Source organism: Saccostrea cucullata, unplaced genomic scaffold (assembly GCF_032062105.1).
Source record: "Saccostrea cucullata isolate Sc308-1 unplaced genomic scaffold, CSIRO_AGI_Scuc_v1 ctg22145, whole genome shotgun sequence".
In the NCBI taxonomy this organism is placed as follows: Eukaryota; Metazoa; Mollusca; class Bivalvia; order Ostreida; family Ostreidae; genus Saccostrea; species Saccostrea cuccullata.
In genome coordinates, this window is record NW_026923339.1 from 1 (window position 1) to 17817 (window position 17817).

A 17817-nucleotide genomic window follows, 5' to 3' on the forward strand; every position below is an offset into this window, starting at 1 on the left:
CTGGCAGAAAAGGCGAGCCTAGCTTGGCTGTATCACACAACGAGATAAAGTGTTTTCTACTTCAGACCATTAACTTCACTTAAAACCATCAAACTGTTATTTATACATTACAGCATGATATCAACATGACATCTTGAGAAAACAATATGAAAACAGATCTTTTTCTCATTCAAGGGAAGTGCATTTAATTTTCCTCTGCATCCTATGTGGTAAAGATGTAAACCAGTTAGATAGTCTCGTAAATCCAAAAATAGACCAGATTTAACACTAAAAATAAGCCACGATAATTAAGCCATTCAAAAACTCCTTATACAACCAAAATTTTTTAAAACTTAAATGTGAAATAAAAATAAACTCTTGTACACATTTTATATTTAAAAAAGCTCCCAGGCAGCAACTTTTTTATAAGATTAAATTACCGAGAAAAAAATAATGGCTTCCATTATCATGCAACAGCATTTACATTGTATACCATCTCCAGATACACAAAAAGCTTTTATTCAAATTAAAAGCAGGTATTAACTTGCAGATAACATCTGTTAGTCATATTAAATAGATAGATATTAAAGTTATTTCAAAAGGAAGACATTGTAAGTACCAGTAGCATGTTTCAAAATACCTAAATTGCAGGAGAAACTTGAAATGTAGTCTCAAAATGTAAAACGATATGAAATATAGTGTAGTTCGTAATAACCATATCAAAACACAGGGTACGTATGAATGAAATACCCCCAGCAGATTTAATACACACCTGATTAAATCTGAAAACTTTCATAAAGAGAGAGGTAAAGAAAAAGTAATGATTCATTATTAGAATAAAGCTTTTTACAAATAGGTTAAAACTCTTACATTAAATAAGATGGAACTTCAAAAGGCAGCCTTACCTTTTTTCTTTAAACTTTAGTTGAGCAGTCCCTTACACTAAGTCATGAATGTCTAATCTCCTCAAGTAAACAGCCATTTTCTGGGGATCTACAAGAAAACTCCAAGGTTTACCTATACCCTCTCACTGTCAGGTATATGTTAGTCCAGTACAGTTTGTTCAAATGATAAAAGCATTTAACAGGTACAGGGCTAGAGAGTCCCAGAAATAAACACTTTATCAAAACCATGCAATACCACTTCAAAACCCATGTATGTCTACAGAGTTGTAAATTAAGTTCCATCAATGGTATGAAGATTATAAATCCATTTTTACATAACATGCGTTAGAGAGGTGATTTTTGTAAGGGAGAAAAAGAGGCTTCCGACTTCGTCAACCCTTTAATCTGATTTGCAGCTCGAAGAGCAATGCACCATATCTACAACATTAAAGGAATTCAAGGTTGGGAAGCTTCTGGCAGGAACAAGGAAAATCACTGTTTACTGAATCTGATCTTTATGGTAAAATTTAGCAAGGCTGTATCAGTTCAGACCTAACTGTGACTGACAACGGATTTCAGGGTGATTTCAAATTCCAGGTACAGATCAATGATCTATAGAAATAAAATACAGAACAGTGCCTAAGAATAGATGATAAACAATACTGCAATTATAGCACAGCCAGATAATACTGAAAACCAAATTATTCACAACAACTTAGATTCACAATTCTCCAGAATGTAAAATTGAAATGAATTGATTATGAATGCTACGTACTTGTGAATGAAAGAAGATCCCAAAACTCGCAGCTATTTCTTGCAGACAAACATAAAAGCTTGTTTGGAGTATTACATGAATCAATCCACCATTTTAGGGTCCTAGTTAGTAAAGTGCTTCAACACAGACAAAATAATTATTATGTCGTAAAAATATTGAATCTTCTGTTTGAGGAACTTTAACCGTAAAAAGATTTTTATCTTCATTCTGAACAAATAAAAGGACACTTCTTAGAATCATCAGAGACAACAATTTTTGCAAAGAATCAAGGAAGGGGGGATTAGAATAATTCAATCCGTTGTTGTGACAGCCATCTTGGAAATCTAAATGTAACAGGTTCACAATGAAGTCAAGCATCCCCTTGCAAGAGCAAATATTTCCTTACAAAAAAAATCAAACATTTCCTTACAATGAAATCATACTTAGAAACTTGCACATTGAGATGGATGTTTAAGATATCCAGAGAAATATTCAATCTACTGCAACACAGGACCTCGATTTGTATATCTCATCGAAGAAACGGTCTCCACGTCCCAACTGGGGATTCAAACCCGCGACGTAAGGATCAACTCCTTACTTTGTGACTTTAGAGCTGCAGCAGATGATCTAACCACTGCGCCACACAGGCAGCTTTTTCAAGAATGAAGAATCATTCAGATGTTATAAATATAATCAACAATTTCTCTCTCTCTCTCTCCCCCCTCTCTCTCTATCTCGACTTAAAAAGAAACAACTGAATATAAGAAGTGAAAAATTAATGAACAAATGCCACCCACTTTCTTCTTTAAAACAAATCTTACATGCAATCTTGGAAGACTATTAATCTAATATCAATCAAGAATCAGATGGAGTTCTGAGTAATCTACCATCATCCACCTCTAGAAACCAAAAGTGATAGGATTTCTATGGGCATTAACTTGTTTACATTTGATTCTCCTGACACAATCTTGATAAAGAAATCAAAAATGAGTAATAATTAATGTTTTATCCATTCCGCAAACATCAAACAGGGAAAATACACCTGTGGCCAACGAGACAGGGCTTATCTTAATGTAGTGTATACATAGCAGGCTATTTTGAGAGTCTCTAAATTCTGGCTAATCACAGGAAGCACTGCCTCAGCCTCTAAACAAAGATGTCATTCAATACCTATACCTGTAGGAAGGATACCCCTGTAATGTCAACACAGATAAACCTGGGCCGAAATCTGGGGAATACTCGAACAACTCTACTTCTAATACAAATCAATCTTATATAACTCTGAAAGTCATCCTTCAAAGTCAAAAGCTTTTAACAAATGGAGAAAAAAAAATTACCAATACACTTCAGTCTAAGAATTAGAGTACATTATATAATGATCGTTAGAATGCTAAATCTTAAGTAGACATATCCAATTCAATTAATATCAATTAAGACCTCAATTCCTGTCAAATGAATTTGAAGTTTGATAGTACATGTATAAAGCTTTCAGAAATGGTTAAGTGTAGATAATGATTAGCTAAGACATTTTCAAGTATCTAAAAGGAATTAATATTTATCATAAGGCCATCCTTAAAAAATTGTTTGTTTGGAATTGCCGCCTGGAGGGTTTCAGACACAGGAGGGAGGGAGGGGAATTATTTTTTTTAATGGAAGATAAATTATAAATTTTTGATAAAAATCTCAGAACAAAAATACCTAATTTTACATAGATCTGACACTATATTTCAGTGTTTTGTATGGTGCGTGTGATACATGTAATGGGCAAAATAAATTGATTAAATAAAAAAAAATCTTCCTGCTTTTGGTCAATAAAATTTTTTCAGGAGGGGGGCATTTCAATGAGGCGGGAGGCAATTCCAAACAAACTATAATTTTATTTTGGCCTAAAGTAAAGCTTGGTTATAACGAAGACACTGGGACCAATGAAATTACTTCACTATATCCGTAATTCATTGTATCAATATATGGAAATAGTTACATTTATATAGCTGGGGATGTAAGATAACTTTGCTATATCCAAGAATGAAATTCAATTCACAATATCTGTGTCCATGCTAAACAAGTTTTACTGTATGTACTTTTAAAAGAAAAAAACAATAGGGGCAAGAAGCTGATCTCAGTAAAATGAATTTCTTTATCTTATAAAAGAAAAAAGGAAGGGAAAAACTCTTTGGAAAATAAAATTTAATTATGTGTTCACACTTACAAAAATGTAGGGATAAGTGTTTTCAGCCAAAATACTGCTAGCTGTGCAAACACAGTCTGCTCATAAATACTTTATGGTATATTGGCAGACCCACTTTATGTCACAACCGAAACTCCTCTAAAAACCAATGTTTGATATTGCCACTTCTGAGGAAAGAAAATATTGCCTATCTGTCACAGAATCAGATAAACCCAGAACCTCTTCTGTGCTTATCAAATATTACATTGTGCTTTCTGCATAAACTTATGAGAGGGTGCAAACAAGTCAAATAGTGTGAATTCCACTGTAAATACTTTTTTCTGGCAGAAATTTCTATTTCGTAGTGAGTACAGCTATTTGTGCTTTGCATCAAATAAAAGAAGTGAGCTCTTTCTACAACAGTGTATAAGAACAGAGAAAATTCAAACTGAAATCTGTAGGTTAAAGAACTTATTTTTTGTGTGAACTCTCAATTTCTAGAAAGTTTTTTGCCACAATGATTCCATGAAATAAACGTGAATATAAAAGGCCTGCAGTAATTATGAACAATTTACTTCTTGCAGTTTAAAAGAAACAAATAGTTGCATCTATTCTACTTTTGTAAAACAAGAGGCCCATGGGCCACATCGCTCACCTGAAAAGCTTTGACCATTCTGTTCTTTACCAGATTTCACCCTTGTTATACATAATGCATCCCCACCCTACCCCACTGATCATAATTTAGACATTTTGAAATTGACACTACCCCATGATCCTTCCATGGGCACATATGTTTCAGCTTTTTTGGCCCAGTGGTTCGTGAGAAGAAGATTTTCAAAGATTTTTCCTATATATTTCTATGTAAAACTTTGATTCCCTATAATGGCCCCGCCCTTCCCCCGGGGGTCATGATACCTACAATTTAGAATTTACACTACCCCAGAATGCTTCCACATAAGCTTCACTTTTTCTGGCCCAGTGGTTCTTGAGAAGAAAATTTTCAAAGATTTTTCCTATATATTTCTATATAAAACTTTGATTCCCCATTGTGGCCCCGCCCTTCCCCCGGGTGTCATTATTTGAACAATTTAGAATCTACATTATACCAGGATGCTTCCACATAAGTTTCAGCTTTTCTGGCCCAGTGGTTCTTGAGAAGAAGATTTTCAAAGATTTTTCCTTTATATTTCTATGTAAAACTTTGATACCCCATTGTGGCCCCGCCCTTCCCCTGGGGGTAATGATTTGAAAAATTTAGAATCTACACTACACCAGGATGCTTCCACATAAGTTTCAGCTTTTCTGGCCCAGTGGTTCTTGAGAAGAAGATTTTTTAACGACCCCACCCTATTTTTGTCTTTTCTTGATTATCTCCCCTTGCGAGGGGATATGTCCCTTCATTTTAACAGTTTAAATTCCCCTTTACCCAAGGATGCTTTGTACCAAGTTTGGTCAAGATTGGCCCAGTGGTTCTTGAGAAGAAGTCGAAAATGTGAAAAGTTTACAGACAGACGGGCAGATGGACGGACGGACGATGGACAAAATGTGATCAGAAAAGCTCACTTGAGCCTTCGGCTCAGGTGAACTAAAAAAAATATTGCACAATTTAGAATTTGAGATTAATGAGTGCAACTAATTAAAAAACAATATCATATGACACACGTTGTGAGGTTACAATTTGCAAATAGTAAAAACTTTTCATTAAACTTGATCTACTGCTTCAACAACCTGAACTGTAATTTCAGAACTGTTACAGTTTGAAATGGAATCTGTAATGCATCATAATTAAATTAAAAGTATTGACCTTCACTGGCAGAGGAACAGACTTTTCCTTCCATGTGTTTTTTTAGGTGTCCAATCTTTTTAGACTTCTGTGTTTAGCTTTTATATGAAAGATGTGCACATGGAAGACATTACCTTGCAAAGAAATTCATTATCAATGAAGTCTACATATCATCACCTGTGCATTTCTTGATCTCGAAATTGGCAAAAAAAAAAAACTTTAATTGCTGCTTTTTTGGTATTCATATAAATCCTTGCTGTACGTTAGCTGACAAATTAATCAATGTCACCTGATTTGCCAATTATTGAATTAATCTTTTTTTAAATAAATTTAGAATAATTTTATAAATATATTCAATCTAGAGACTAGCATCTGCATATCGTTTAGATTTCTAACATGTAACAAACATAACAAGAACCGTTCTGACTGGATAAATTCAAAAGTAACTCACACAGATATTTTTCACTTAAAGAGAGAGAGATTGATTATGACTCATTTTAAGACTGCTGTTACGCATCGATTACTGCATATTTCAAGATATCGGATTTTAAAGTGCACCGGTACCCAGACCAGTGCAAGCGCATGGAATAACATTGGTTTACCCTGAATTGCACTTAAAACTTTGTACCTTTTTTCTCAAGAAAGATTTTTCTCATATCTCCCAGATTTTCAATGTCTTCGTCTTTTATCAACCAGCTGATATATTACTTGGTTCTCGTTGCCACCACTGTCAACATTGTCCTATCAACCGGAAATTCAATTCACGCATGTGTTACCATTTGTTATCTCGATCAAAAAATCAAGTGTTGCAACATAATCTAATACTTTTTAAAAACAATCTCAGATATTGGAAATAATTCTCAGATATTGGAAATAATTTTCGAAAACATAAAAATGCTACTTAATATTTCATTTTTTATGATTTATTTAAAGTATAAAAAAGAAGAATTGCAAATGAAATGAATGACATTTGGCGCGACATGATTAAATTACTCAAAAGTTGCAGGCGAGGGAATATGGAGAAGGTCTGAAAGACAGGATCGAAGGTTTAATCAATTAATTTTGGCTGCGATTGTTTAAGTTTGCATGATATATTTTATTTACCTCAGTTGAGAAAATATTTGAGGTAAATGTCCTATGTCTCAGCTATAGAAAGTTTTTATTTAGTTAGGCCAGGTAAAATTAATCTTTAGATTCTCATCCTAATTTGCTAAAAAATTGGGGCGGGTGGGCGGATTTTATTTTTTATTTTTTATAATTGTTAATTTGTAAGTATCAACAAAACAATGGACGCCCCTTACACATTTTTTTTTCATTATGTTAATGCAAATATGAATAGATTTAATTCTTTTCATATTCTTTTAAATATTTAAAGAAAATTTTTGCTTTAAAAATTAAATATTTATTGTTAATCAACAAATTATCAAGTACACATTATACGGCACACCCTGAACAAAATGAAGTGGGGATACCAATAAATTGTGTATGCCTGACTTCTTATTTTGCAAAATCTATATATTAAATGTTCTAATAATTATTCTACTGAAAAATCTAGGCCTTCTCTTAAGTCTGTCTACGATGTTGTAGGTTTTTTTATTATTTCAAAGCAAAGTCACACAGCTGGAGATCGTTATATATAACTTGACCAGGTGTCATTTTCCTCGTCTATTTTTACATAGTTACAATCTCTCTAAATACTTGCTCTTGCCAGTGATGGTATCTATATGTGTTTATGCTATTTTTTCTTCTCTGCCTTCTCTATACTTACAAATTATCTTTTTCTTACATATTTAAACTGCTTTTATTGCTGATTTTGCTCCATTCTTCACATGGCGTTTTTGCTATAAATAGCGACACGCGACTTTTAATACAGACGGGAGATAACTCTTAAACTTTGACCCAAATTCTTACTGAATAAAAATACATGAATATACCCAAAAATCAAAATAAAAAACATCGGGGCGGGACATTTTGAGAGGGGCGGGCGGGGATGAGAATCTAAAGATTAATTTTATATGGCCTTATCAAAAACATTTTAGCTTCGTCTCTACAATCACTTTACCAATTTCAACAAATTTTGGCATAAAGCATCTATGGGTGAAGGGGAACAAAAGTAAATTTCATGGTCCCTGACCCCTGGGACAGGAAGGGTGGGACCAAAACCATGAGCGCTTGGTTTCAGGTAGATAGAATGTTCTATCGTTAAAATGATAATGTCCTACGGACCTGGTTTAACGATAGAATGCATTCTGTGTATTCACAATGTAGCAAAGTAAACTCGGGCGATAACTCGTACTAGTGCAATCAAGAGAGTTCCGAATGTAAACATTGGGTGCAAATTTGAAGCGAGAAAAAACGTTGAGAAAATTAGTTGAATTTTCGTCTTTATTTAGACTAAACTTTAGGTTTAAATACTTACGCAGCCCCAAAAAGGTTTGTTTTGATTAATTTATAAGTTATTTTCAGTGCAAATCCGTTTGTATCCTTCAAAATCGTTTCGGAGCGATATTCTGCAATTTTTTGCTACATTGCAAGTATACGAGTGTTATTCTAACTGTGGTGAGGGCTTTTCCCGAGACACAGATAGATTATTCTAACTAGGTTTCAGGATGGTGTATTATTGTATTTTGTGTATTATGTGTTTTTCTAGGTTAACCTTGTATACCCTCATTAAAATAAAAATAAAATTTGCCGAAATTAGCACATTTTAAAAAATGTATATAAAAAGAGGAAAGGGGAATGCCACTCACCATCTTGGATTTCAGGGGGTGCCTTGGTTCACACTTAATTTAAATCAATATCTACATTTTTCCTATTATTATTATTATTAGAGATCTAGCTTCAAAAATGATTGAATAACGCCTTTCAAATGTCTGCCGATTTGAACTTTCCATGTAAAACATACAGTAAACCCAAAATGTCTCAATACCAAGCACAGAAATCGAAAGCATCATAAGTGCCGATTTCAAACAATGAAAAATGTAGAGGCATCCTGGAATTACACCGAAAATCTAGAGAGAACAAGTTTGGTGCGGTTTCTGACCTCTCTAGATTTTCTGTGTAATTCCGGGACGCCTCTACATATTTCATCGTTAGAAATCGGCACTTCTGTTGCTTTCGATTTCCAAAATGTCCTCGATACCAAGCACAGAAATCGAAAGCAATTTACCAGAAGTGCAGAATTCTAATGATGAAATATGTAGAGGCATCCCAGAATTACACAGACATGTCCATGGACATCAATTCGATGATCATCATCAAGCAGTCAAACTGTTGGCATGAATGTGATAAGCATTGAGTCCCATACCAAAATTGTGAAATTGATGGCCTCAGGGTCAGGGGTCCTTGTGCTGGGGTTGGGCTATGTAGATCATGTAGTGTAAATGCATTATTTCTTTGAAAAATCTTTTTCTCTTCTCCTGGGCATTGAACAAGCAAACTTAATGTATAGTTATGACAAGCAAGGCTGTCTCTTCCAAAATTGTGAATTTCATGGCCCCTGGGTAAGGGGTTTTGGTGTTAGGGCAGGGCTAACCAGTGCTTTATTGATTTATATAGTGAAAATGCATTAATTCTTTAAAAATATTCTTCTCTGCTCCAGGGTATTAAATAAACTAACTAAATACATAGTTATGATGAGCAAGAATGTCTCTTCCAGAATTATGAAATTGATGGCTCCAGGGTTGGGGGTTCTGGTGTTAAGGCAGGGCTCTAAATTGATTATATAGTGAAAATGTATTACATCTTTGAAAATCTTCTTATCTGCTCCTGGATATTAAACAAACTAACCACTTACATAATCATGATGAGGAAGGGTGTCTCTTCCAAAATTGTGAATTTCATGCAAGGCCCCTTCAAAATCTAGCTCCTCTATCCTGGGTATAAAGCAGATGAACTACGTATAAAGCTATCTTGAGCAAGAACCCTTCTTCTAGAATTGTGAATTTCAAGGCCCCTGGGTCAGGGGTACCATATTGGGAGGTGGGGGGGGGGGGGCTCAAATTATACACTGACAATGAATTAATGCTTTAATTTGAAATCTGCTCCTTGGTATAAATCAAACATTTATGATGAGCATGGGTGCCTTTTGATAAATTGTGAAATGTGTGGAACCTAGGATCAGGGGTTTCCGTACACAGTAAATGTAAACATGCAGCATTTTTTTCCACTTATGTATTGTTCAACTATGGCATCTGTGAAAATGAGGTATTTTAGCTTCACCTTAGGATATTGCTACATCTGCATTGTTTTCCCTAAGAACCTGCAACTGCAACTGGCAAAATTGACTCTTTGAAATAAAAGAATATAAATTTAATTGTTGTAAGGTCCACAGAGATTTGTCATAAACCTCAGCCTCTAGCCTGTTAACCCTTTACTTTGAAATAAGGGAAGACACTGCATTTGATTACTACGAAGGAATACTTCAGTTCAATAGTAAATTTACAAGAATTTGTGGACAGAATTGTTTCCCAAATGAATTTTTTGTCATTGAATCTGTTTTTAAAAGTGTGTAATTAATCCAATCCATATACATTTTGAAATAGAAAAAAATGCTTTCAGAATTCTAAATTTATTCTGAATACTTTAAGAGATACATGTTGATACACATTTATTGTTTGTGCTTAAAAATGTCCATTTTATACTCCATAATGGACCCGTTAACACGAAGAATCGAAACTATATACAGACACTGTGCGCAGCTAGATTTATATGGCAATATATTTCTTGAATAAGTCAAAAAATTTGATGAAAGAATTGCTGTAAAATGTGTGACTGTAGGACATGCTAAGTCAAAATTATACAAAATCGGATATGAAGAAAAAAAAATGACTACATTTTTTTTCAGCTGAAGGCCCTGTTCCCCCTTAAGATTACTATGGTTTCTTTCATTTGAAGCCAGGTCATGCACATGGCATTCTGGAAATTTGAAAGCAAATGCAAAGAGATATTTGTTAGCTAGTGATATTGATTGATCTACAGTGAGGCACTACCTCATTTTGAAGTTCACCAAATATATTTTGTGTAAATTAAAGAGTTATTGCTCTTTGATTAGGAAATGCAAGACAATTATATTTTATATTCATGATATATGCTAATAAAAGAAAAATGTCCATTCATAAATATCACAGATTTGGGTAGATCAATGTATGTTTGTTTCATGCAATTTAAATAGGTTTTCTTGGAGATGGTCAAAGAATTTTATCCCAAGGAAGATATATAATGCAAATTCAGTTTTGATATACATGTGTATACAAGTATACATTGTCATATTACTTGTATTCATTCATTTTAGTAGATCTTTTTGAAAAATTTATTATTCATGATGTTGATTCCTTGTGCATACCCGGTAATGATATTCAATGTACATACATGACGATGATGATGTATTTTATAAAACTATTACAGCCACACGTGTTCTGTGAACTGGTAGCTGTGTCAAAGTTGACTTGTACACAATGATATATTAATGATGTGGTGTTTGGATTCTGTTTAAAATTTATAAAGATAGTGCTTTATAACTTTTTAACTTTCCAGAATATATGGTTTAATTGTTGCTAGATTAGTAATGTAATCCTGACATGATGAAAAAATTTGGATGATAGAATTCCTTGAGTATCCACCCCTGCTTTTAAATGAAAATGTCTTTTACAAATTTAATTTGTCTCCCCCTTTCTACATAAACTGAAGACTTAAGCACTACCAAAAATACATTCATGAATCTCTGTGAGTGAACACAGCCAATAAAGGTCCACATTTGTTCTGGCAGTTGATGTGTAAAATATTCTTATTTATCTAATCCATATTTCACAGGTTTAAAGTTATCCAGGCCACTTACCTGAGTGGTTCTGTTTTCCTGTACCTGGCCTCTGTGGAATACCTGTTTTCACAGTTGACGTAAGGTCAAATTATTCTCTCCCCCAGGAATTTAACAATGAAGACAATTTTGCGGTTTGCTGTGTTGTGACGTGATCTAATCAGTTTGGTGAATGAACAGATCGTATCCTGATTGTAAGGTAAAAAGTAACTCTTCATAGGTTCTAGTGCCTGTCTATGATAATTTGACATTGTTTTGATGTTACATTTGTCCACATTTAGAGGGCTTGTCTGTTATGACCATGCCTTTGTTTTTTATACATTTCCAATGAATAGAATTTAATTTATAAATAGCTTTACATAGATAACTCACTCAGAGATATATATGTGATATGATGTGTAGAATTAAATTTAATGAGTTGGGTTGTGTTGATCCTGTATGATAACTGATCCATGGAGTACCACCGTACCTATTTATTATCTGTGAGTGTCGTAATGGTTCAGTTGATTGTATATTGTACTGCTAACCTAAAAACTTGTATTTTCCAATTTTACTTTACAGCTTATTCATGGGCTACTGACATACCTTAAATCCATATTATTTAAAAATCCATCCTTCTTGACAACTCAGAATTGGGAAATAATGAATTTTTTTGACTGATAATTTGTTCATCTGTATTACTATTAATGTAGATGGGTTATTCTATGATCTGATAACCATGAACCCAGCTAACACAAAAACATTTTAAAAATGTTTTTAAAACATTTTCAAAATGTTGCGAAAACATTTTTTTAAAATGTTTTAATCACGTGATTTTGTATGGTTTTTTAAACGTTTTAAAAACATTTTAGTGAAATATTTCAGCAAAATGTTGTAAGAACATTTTCTTAAAATGTTGCAAAAACATTTTCAATAATGTTTTAATCACGTGAATTTGTATGGTTTTTTAAACGTTTTTAAAACATTTTAGTGAAATATTTCAGCAAATGTTTCCGGAACGTTTTCTTAAAATGTTACAAAAACATTTTACAACAATGTTTTAATCACGTGATTTTGTATGGTTTTTTAAATGTTTTTAAAACATTTTACAAAATATTTCAACAAATGTTATCATAACATTATTTTTAAATGTAACAAAAACATTTTCATAAATGTTTAATTCACGTTTAATTTGTTTGGTTTTTAAAAAATTTTCAAAACATTCGAGTCGAGGTTACGAAAGTATTTTTCCTGAGTTTTTACTTTATCTCATTAAATAATGAAATATTTATATTTTAAAAGAAATAAACACAAATTTTATTTAATTTTTGAATCTTTAATACAAACCCATATTCAATATGTTAATCACATTTAAATTCCATTCTCGGTACAAGTTTTAATTAGTCACAGGTTAAAAACGGCGTCTTATCCATTCACTGAATTTTAAAAGAACAGAATCACAGAAATCCTATATGTTCACTGTAAACATGGTATAGGTAGAACAGAGCGGCGGATCTATAAGACTTAGTTAGAATCACATACACTGAAAAGGCTGATAAGATACTGCCCCTCGGAGAGAATAGCACAATCTGTAAAGATAAGGACAATTGTGTTTGTATCAGCGTTCTACATTTAATGTATCTTAAGACAATCAATGACAATATACAAAAAATATTTTAAATAATTATATCAAATTTAATTTCTTTCCTCATTTGCATTGAAAAAAGCAGAAAAATAATTACTATGACAATATTATTGAAGAGTAATAGTATTTACGTACACTTTTGCCTTCACCAAAGGCGGGTCTTTTGAATGTGGGAATTTGAAAATACGGATGATGCAACCAACACCTTGCTGTTAAGAAATTTCATTTTTAAATCAACATATTGTTTGATGATTAACATTTCAAAAAGACAACGAATACTTGAATCAAGGATATAATTGTGTTGCCTTAAAAATGAAATATTCAAATCAAATGCATGTATATAACCTTAACGCTTTGTCATTGCTACATACATTTGTACAAAGTTATTGTTGATCATACACTGGTAGTATAAAAGTAATTTTAAATGATCTTTTAAAGTCTATGATAAAGGAACAATTCTTACCATTCAAAGTTAATAAATCCCGAGGTTATTATTGTGGTTTATATGGTGCAAAGTCTTCTCATTCAAATCGGCACGGAGTAAGCGCGCACATCTTGTTTACCAGAATTCAAAATTTGGCCTAGATAAGCAGCAAACCACTATACTCTGTAACGCGCTGCCCAGCAGGAGAATTGCATAAGAGGTTATCATGACACTGAAACTGACCAGTGTGCCAATCCTATGTAATGCCTCAGAGTAAAATTCTGGGAGTGGATCACAGATTTGATGAAGAAATTTTTTTTAAAAAAAGACATTAAGAGTTTTATTTAATGCTTATGATTTTAAACATCTATTTATATTTTAATTTTTTTTTTGTTTGCCTAACCTTTCTTTTATTGATTTTTTTATTTGTTTAATCAAAGGACTTTATATAAATTATGTCTGTTTTATCAATAAGCCAAAACTAAAAATCATTATAAAATACCGGAAAAAAATTTTTCAATTAAAAATAACTACAATTCCTCATTTTAACACTATTCTTTCTATATATATTTTTTTTCTTCAAAAACTAAATTTTAGAAAAATCGCAATCATACATTATTTGAATGTTTTAAGAATATTTTGAAAATTACAGCAGCAATGAAAAATGAAGTTTTTAAAAAAAGAAAACACATTAAATTGAATGTTCTTAAATCATTCTCACAACATACTCTTAAAGTTACTAAACAAATTAAATTGTGCTGCAATTACATAAATGTTTCAGAAACACTTTGAAAATGCTTCCAAAAAATGTCAAAACTATAATTAAAATGTTTCAATTGTAGTGAAAATAATTATTTTAGGTAATGTTTTAAATAAACATTTTCACTGCCTAGGTCGAAAAATATCCGGAATTGAATGTTTTTAACTAACAGCGATATGATATTAAGAATGTTTTAAAAATATTTTTAAAATGTTCCTTACAAATGTTTTAGAAACGTATATGGAATGTTTCCGATTTACAGAAAAAGAATGTTTCATTTCATGTTTTAAGAACGTTTCTAAAACGTTTTATAAGATCTTTGATATTTGGAAGCTATAAAAACCCTTAAATGAATTAAGAATGTTTCAAAAACATTTTGACAACGTTCCTTCTAAATGTTTCAGAGACGTATTTATACAATGTTTCAGATTTATGGAAAAGGAATATTTCATTTCATGTTTTAAGAACGTTTTTAAAACGTAATATAAAAATCTTTGATATTTGAAAGCTAAACATACCTTTTGAAACATTTTTAAAACGTTTCAAAAATATTTTAGAAAAATGTTCCAAAAGGATTTAATCATAAGCTTTTTGAAAACATTTTTAAAATGTTTTTAAAATGTTATAATGAGAATAGGAAATGTTTTAAAAACATTTTTATTAAAATGTTTTGTCTGAAATGTTTTGAAAAAACCTTTTTACAACACCAATAAAATGTTTTGAAAATGTTTTGTGCTACCTGGGAAGTGCATGGTGTGTGCCATTCCCAAAGTCAGTTCTTATGTGTGACTGTGATTCTGGTGTTTTATTTCTCAGTAATTTTAATATGATAAATGCCTGTTAACATTGAGGCCTTGGTTAGTTGGTATATCACCTGTATCTTCATTATAAATGTGTCCTGAATGAAGTTGGTAGATATTGTTATTGCTTATAGACCTCTACTTTTGTCAGAGCTTTTCTTGGAGATGTTTTGCACAATCTCTATGAAATTTTTCAATAGTAATGATCAGCAAGTCTATTTGTGCAGAATAGATTTTAATTGGGCATTTATGATTGTAAAAAAAATTACATGATGGCCCTTTTGCCATGGGCATGTGTCAGTGAATGTTCTCAGATTGTAAAAATCTTAATTTTTTTTTTTCTCATAAACTGTACAAAACAGTATAGAGAGGATATTACATGTACATAAATATTTACAATTAAGCATGCGTGAGACAAAGAAACAGAAAAAAAGAAAAAAAACATTGGAAAAAAAATGACAGTTTCAATGTTTTAATGAAACTTTACAGAAATGATACAAACCTACTCTGTATCTACAATTTACATACATTTTTTTTTTTAAATGACCACCATTTCCATAATACATGTATCAGATGATATATGCATTTTATAGTTATTTTTTCCAATAATTGTTCAACCAAACTTTCTGAATCCATTGCATTCTTTCAAGGTTTGTGGCCATAACATTATATAGAACAAAAGAGATAACTGGTAACATTTTTTTTTTTAATTTCAGGAAATAGAAAAGTAGACGTCACATAATAGTTGTGTATCAATTGACATTGTTCAGGTATGTTGAGTCTTGCAAAGTATAACTTTATAACTTCTTGCACACTTGCTTACCCTGCTTTTAATTCAAATAATGTATTTGGATCAGTTTAAGGTAAAGTATATGCTATTGCAAAAAGTAGCAAAAATTCTACTTTTTCTAATGGCATTGTTTCAGATTTTAAGAAAAATATACTGTATTTGGTCAATTTGTTGTTGTACATTTACCTTGCATTATATTGCATTTCAAAATCACTTTCTTAAAAAATTTAACAATCTTCAGATTCCCCCCTGATCAGCATCATTAAGATGGAGCATACATAAAGTTTTAAAATAGTAATATCTAAGGTTATATACAATAAATATAATTAAGATGAATCAGGTTCATACATTTAAGAAATTTTTAGTGTTGAATTGCAATAGTTTCTATATTCACAGGAAAAAAAAGTCAATATCAAACTTGGAAATCCTTGTTCAAATTTAATTTCTAGTTGGCAAGACTTTCAATGCAATTGATATTATCAAATCAAGGACATATTACATAATGTGTTTGCATTTTTCAAAACTGTAACCTCAAAGAGTCATCAGCTCTAGAAAAAGAAAATTGTTAGCAATGTGGGTTGATAAATGTGATCAGATGAAAACTGTGTTCCTTTTGATGTTGTGTAATGTTCCTTGTCACCAAATATTCACTTTAAATTAAAAGTTGAACATCTTCATACTGAAAAAAAAAGATTTCTTTCAAATATTTGTGTAAGACCTCTGTTCTGTACTTGACAAGTATTATACATTTATTGACTGGGTTTCAAGGGCAACATGCATTTTATCTGCAGCCTTGGAAAAAAACAAACTGTTTTCCTGAGGCTGTTAAGCCAAAAGCAAACTGTTTGGTTGGGGGGGGAGGGGTGACAAAGCACATTTTGCTCCAAAGCACAGTCTGTAAATGTTTTGTAAATACCTTTTTTCAAGATTTACATTTTACCTGGGCACTTGCCTTTATATTTGCCAAAAAAAAAATATAGCTGATCCAGCCTGCATTGTGATGTAAAAAACATCATAGGCTAGCAGTCCAACATCTCATTAACAGGTCCATAATCTGTGATGGACTGCTCAGAAAAACATTTAAACTAATTGGAAATTGCTAGCCAGGTAGCTTTGGAAACATTTAATTAACCAATTCATTCTAAGCCTGATAAATATGCTTTTAATATTTCATGGCTTTCAATAAGAGAAACATCCATCATGATTTTAATAGCAATGCAAATAATATATTAATATTGATAAACATCATGATAAATATTTGACCAATAGATGGACATTCCCAATGTAATTATATTGATTGTGCCATTAAGTTATAGAACTACAACCCTATCAAACTTTGTTAGCCAATACTTGATGTGAAAAAGACCCTTAAATGTCCAAATCCTTTTGTGCTACATAACACAACATCAATTTTAGAGATTGAGATAAGTAATAGATTGATCTTGTGTTCATGAGGCACTGTCTGATTCAGGAGATAAAAAAAGTCTACTCCATGTCTCTTACAGTTTATACCAACAACTGAATCAAGGCCTCTCTACACAATCAGGATGTCACTGGAGGAAAAGAGAAGTTTATATTGAGAGGACCAGTCAGGTGAGCTCACTTCTTACAAACTCATAATGAAACACAGTAAAACAAACTTATAGGGATGTCCCAAGGGTAAAAAAGTTTTGATTCATCATAAAATACATGTGATTTGTTACATGCATGTACCCGGTATATCAGTTATGAGTACCGTTTGTTTTAAAACATTAGGGAATGAAATCCATTCCTCCTTATGGATGTAGGTGTGGAGTCATTTAACATTAAAGTATGTTTGCAGTAATCATGTTTTAACTGTATATATAAAAATGTGACTAAAAATATACAGCAATAAAGAATGATGTCATCTCTATTACAGTAGAGATACAAAGTGCAAATTTTGCTGTATATGTCAATAGATTTATTGTCAAGCACCTGTTTAGAGTTTTTATGGTTCTGGTGTTATAAGAGAATTTTGTTTTTGCCCTTTTTTTGTAAGATCTCTCGCTGCAAATC

The 17817-nt window shown here is 32.0% G+C and overlaps 2 long non-coding RNA genes across 2 annotated transcripts; one reads left to right on the forward strand and one right to left on the reverse strand.

The window, feature by feature from the left end:
• Positions 1-11382: 11382 nt before the first annotated feature.
• LOC134263770 (uncharacterized) lies at positions 11383-17373 on the forward strand. Its single transcript, XR_009991354.1, has 3 exons — positions 11383-11581; positions 15707-15760; positions 17286-17373. It is a non-coding gene; the product is annotated as an uncharacterized LOC134263770 (long non-coding RNA).
• LOC134263769 (uncharacterized) lies at positions 12722-13680 on the reverse strand. Its single transcript, XR_009991353.1, has 3 exons — positions 13470-13680; positions 13142-13215; positions 12722-12950 (listed from the first exon to the last, which is right to left on the reverse strand). It is a non-coding gene; the product is annotated as an uncharacterized LOC134263769 (long non-coding RNA).
• Positions 17374-17817: the final 444 nt, after the last annotated feature.